The sequence below is a fragment of the Corapipo altera genome, unplaced genomic scaffold, assembly GCF_003945725.1.
Source record: "Corapipo altera isolate COAL_440 unplaced genomic scaffold, ASM394572v1 59494, whole genome shotgun sequence".
Lineage (NCBI taxonomy): Eukaryota > Metazoa > Chordata > Aves > Passeriformes > Pipridae > Corapipo > Corapipo altera.
Window position 1 is genome coordinate 1 of NW_020887076.1, and position 4,817 is coordinate 4,817.

The window sequence follows — 4,817 nt, forward strand, 5'->3', positions numbered from 1 at the left end:
AAAAAAAAAAAAGGTTTCGTCGACCTTTTATTTTTTTTTTGGGGTCTTTTATTTTTTTCGGTCTTTTTTTTTTCCTTCGTTCGTTTTGGTTTTTTTTTTTTTAAAGGAAAAAAAACACTGAAAAAAAAAAGAGAAAAACGACTGAATCCTCATTCCCTCCCAGGGGACTTCGGTGGAAAAAAAAAAAAGTGCATTTTTTTTCTAGCGCCTGCTCGAACTCGAGCTCTCTCTCTCTCTCGGAGGAGCGAGAAGCCAAAATTGTGACTTCTTCTTTCGTGGGATTCCGAGGAGGTTCGAAAGAAAAACGAAAGCGAAGCGAAAAACCTTTAGCCCCGGGTTTTTTTTCCCTTCCCCCACCACCCACCCCGATGGAGCAGGGATGAGGCCGGGGGCGGGGAGAGCACCGGGACAACCCTCGGGCAAAATTAGGGGACGGGGAAAGATTTTAAACGTGGGACTTTTGTAGGACAAAAAAAAAAACAAACAAAAAAACTCCACTCGGAAAAGAAAAACAAAAAAAAAAAGAAGAAAGAAAGTTCGGAAAAGACTCCTCTCCTGGGGGGAAAAAAAAAAAAAAAAAACAAAAAAACCCCAAAACCAAACCAAAATGCATGTGTGACTGCAGGGGGGTGGCACCTCCCGAAGGGATGATGCTCTTCCAGGAGGGTCCGGAGTCCCGCCCGGCTCCCCTTGGTGCACACTGGAGACCTGTCCCCTCTTCTCTGCTCTGACAGCACCTGCCGTTCTGCCCCCTTTGGGTTTTCCTTTATTATTATTATTATTATTGTTGTTCTCGTTGTCGTTGTTATTATTATTATTTTCCCGGTTTTTCCCGAAGGGGCTCCGGCTGCGGCCCCACCACGTTCCCCAGGATTTTCCTCGCCAAAGAGCCGCCTCGGGCTCAGCCCCTCCCTCCCCACTTCCCTCCTTTCCCCCTTCCCAGGACCCTCAGCCTCCCCTTCCCGGCCCTGGAGATGTGATTCCCATGGGAAAAGCTTTGCTGGAGGGCAGTGGGGGGATGTGAGTGCAGACCCTTCCCTTTGGGGTTTGGGGAATCCCCTTTTGGGGTTTGGAGACCCCTCTGGGGTTTGGGGAACCCCCCCTTTGGGAACCCCCTTTTTGGGGTTTGGAGACCCTTCCCTTTGGGGTTTGGGGAACCCCTCCCTTTTTGGGGTTTGGAGACCCTTCCCTTTGGGTTTTGGAGACACCCCCTCCCCTTTGGGAAACCCTCCCTTTTTGGGGTTTGGAGACCCTTCCCTTTGGGGTTTGGGGAACCCCCCCTTTGGGAACCCCTCCCTTTTTGGGGTTTGGAGACCCTTCCCTTTGGGTTTTGGAGACACCCCCTCCCCTTTGGGAATACCTCCCTTTTTGGGGTTTGGAGACTCTTCCCTTTGGGTTTTGGGGAACCCCCCATCTGGGAACCCCTCCCTTTTTGGGGTTTGGAGACTCTTCCCTTTGGGTTTTGGAGACACCCCCTCCCCTTTGGGAATACCTCCCTTTTTGGGGTTTGGAGACCCTTCCCTTTGGGTTTTGGGGAACCCCCCCTTTGGGAACCCCCTTTTTGGGGTTTGGAGACCCTTCCCTTTGGGTTTTGGGGACACCCCCCCCCCTTTGGGAACCCCTCCCTTTTTGGGGTTTGGAGACCCTTCCCTTTGGGGAACTCCCCTTTTAGGGTCCCTCCCTTTGGGACCCCCCCTTTTGAGGTTTGGAGACCCTTCCCTTTGGGCAACTCCCCTTTTAGGGACCCTTCCTTTTGGGAACCCCCTTTTTGGGGAACCCTCCATTTAGGGGAACATCCTTTTTTGGGGACACCCTCTTTGGAGAACCCTCCCTTTGGGAACCCCTCGTTTGTGGGACCCTCTGCACCCCAAATGCACCCACACCCCCCAATCCTTCCCCGTGCATCCCCCAGCACGGTTTTTAACCCCAAAATCCTTCCCAGGAGGGTTCAAAAAAAGCCTCGAGGGGGGATTTCTTTTTGGAGAAGGGGTGTGGAATTTTACTCACCATCCCACCCCCACCCCCAGCAGTTCCCACGGGATTTCATTTGGGGGTTGGGGTTTTTTTCGGGGCGTTTTTTATTCCCATTCCCAAGAGGCCGTTCCAGTTTCCCCCCCGTCTCGCTCCGAGGGAGTTTTCAAGATTCTTGTATTTACTTGTTTTATATGGAAAAAAAAAACCAAACCAACTCAAACCCCCCCCTTTCTCTCCCACCCTCCCCTTCCCAACGTTCTTTGTACGCAGTTCTCGGGTCCTTTTCCAGGGGAGGGAGATCTTTCCACAGAAAACAAAAAGTCCTGGTTCTCCAACTTTTTCTGGCCAATTTTGGTTTTTAATATGATTATTTTTCTATGGTTCGTGGTGAAGATCTGTCGGTGGCTTTTCCAAGTCCGTGGTTTTTTTTTTTCTTTGGCGATGGAATGAGGTTCTTTTAGTCCCACAGGTTACCCCCCCCCCCCCCCCCAAAAAAAAAACACAAAAACACAAAACAGCCAAAAACGACAGGGGATGGCCCCCCCCCCCCCCTCCTCCTTGTTTTCCCGGTGTCATTATTGCCTCATTCAATAAATTGTTACAAATGTGTCTATTTGGGTGTCCAGTTCTCCTGTTTCGGGAGGAATTTGGGGATGTCGAGCCCGCCCTCCCTGTCCAGGGGGGGTGTTTTGGGGTTTGATTCCCGATCCCCTCCCACCTCGGGGCTGGAGGAGCTGAGCCACCCCCGAGGATGACTTTGGGGTTTAATCCTTCCTTTGTGCAGGTTCTCTCCTTCCTTTTCCCTCTTCCCGCGTCCCCCCGGGCCGGATGGAAACCTTGGGAATGCTGGAGCATCCCTGCACCACCACCCTGTGGTCCCACCCAGGGGCTGAGCTGGATTTTGGGGTGGAATTCCCTCATTTTCACCACTTCTCCCCCCCCCCCGGGGTGTGTTTTTCGAGAGGTGCGAACCCAAGGAGGAGCCGGGAAGCGCCGGGATGGATTTCAGCAGCTTTATTGGAATGTCAGGATGGCCGATCCCTGGCTCCACGGGGTGTGTGTGTGAAATGAATCCCGTGGAAGCTTCTGGCGGCCTGGGGGGGGTGAGAAGAGCGAGCAGGGACGGCTGGAAGGACGGGCAGAGGGAGGGCAGGGAGGACAGGGGGGACGTGGACGCTCCCTGGGAGCAGATCCAAGCTCCAAACCTGGATATCCAAGATCCTGCATCAGCGGGGAGGTGATTTGGGGTCCGGGACCCCCGGGCACCCCCGGGCACCCCCCCCGAGGGGCTCTGGCTGCGGCAGCAGGGCCGGGGGAGGCGGCTCAGCCCCGGCAGACGCTGCGGGCAGTTTAATCTCCCTTAATCGGCCTTAATAAGCAGGTCGGGGCCTCCCGCTGGGACGGCTCCTGGAGCTCCACGACCTCCGTTTCCCACCGGGATGGACCGGAGGGGCCGGGACCTGCTCCCCCCGCCCGGCCTGGGCACTGCGGGGCGGTTTTTTGGGGTCCCCGGGTGGGTTTGTTCCTCTCACACACCCCCCTCCAAATCCCGGCGCTGCTCTGCCCTGAACTGCACGATGGGGACACAAATTGTGGGGTCTGAGCCCCAAAACTGCAGGGTTTGAGCCCAAAAATGGCAGGGTTTGAGCCCAAAACTGGCAGGGTTTGAGCCCAAAAACTGCAGGATTTGAGTCAAAAAACTGCAGGGTCTGAGCCCCAAAAACTGCAGGGCTTGAGCCCCAAAACTGCAGGGTCTGAGCCCCAAAAACTGCAGGGTTTGAGCCCCAAAAACTGCAGGGTTTGAGCCCTAAAATGGCAGGGTTTGAGCCCCAAAACTGCAGGGTCTGAGCCCCAAAACTGCAGGGTTTGAGCCCCAAAAATGGCAGGGTTTTAGCTCCAAAATGGCAGGGTTTGAGTCCAAAAACTGCAGGGTCTGAGCCCCAAAACTGCAGGGTTTGAGCCCCAAAACTGCAGGGTCTGAGCCCCAAAACTGCAGGGTTTGAGTCCCAAAAACTGCAGGGTTTGAGCCTCAAAATGGCAGGGTTTGAGTCCAAAAACTGAAGGGTTTGAGCCCCAAAACTGCAGGGTATGAGTCCAAAAACTGAACGGTTTGAGCCCCAAAAATGGCAGGGTTTGAGTCCAAAAACTGCAGGGTTTGAGCCCAAAAATGCAGGTGGATGAGCCAGGCTGCTGGGAAAGGGCAGGATGGGGGGGGAGCTCGGGGGGGTTCCCAGCAGGAATATTGGGAATGTTGGTCCTGGTGGGCACCGGCTCCACTTTTGGGTGGATGGGGGGGGTGGAGACTTTTGGGAGGGGATGGGGTGTGGGTGTGGCCTGTTTGGGGTGGGGCTTGGGGAGGAGGCTCCGCCCCTGCTCCCCCCACAGCAGGGACCCCATGGAGTAATCCCAGAACTGGGGGCAGGGAGGGAGGGGTGGACGGACTGGGAGAGGGGGCAAGGGATGGGTGGGGGGATGGATGGATGGATGGATGGATGTGAGGATGGATGGATGGATGGATGGATGTGGATGGATGGATGGATGGATGGATGGATGTGGATGGATGGATGGATGATGGATGGATGGATGGATGGACAGATGGATGGATGGATGGACTGGTGGATGGATCACTGTCTGGTTGGATGGACAGATGGACAGATGGATAGATGGATGGATGGATGATGGATGGATGGATGTGAGGATGGATGGATGTGGATGGATGGACAGACTGACTGGCAGATGGATCAATGTCTGACTGGACAGACGGATGGACAGTTGTATGGAAAGAGTGGTGGGTGGATGGACAGATGGATGGATGTGGACAGACACACAGACTGGCAGATGGA

At 54.6% G+C, this 4,817-nt stretch overlaps 1 long non-coding RNA gene across 1 annotated transcript; it reads left to right on the forward strand.

Annotated features, from left to right (window-relative positions):
* Nucleotides 1–1,480: 1,480 nt before the first annotated feature.
* On the forward strand, nt 1,481–2,587 carry LOC113941457. The gene is made up of 2 exons (XR_003525681.1): nt 1,481–1,566; nt 1,704–2,587. It is a non-coding gene; the product is annotated as an uncharacterized LOC113941457 (long non-coding RNA).
* Nucleotides 2,588–4,817: the final 2,230 nt, after the last annotated feature.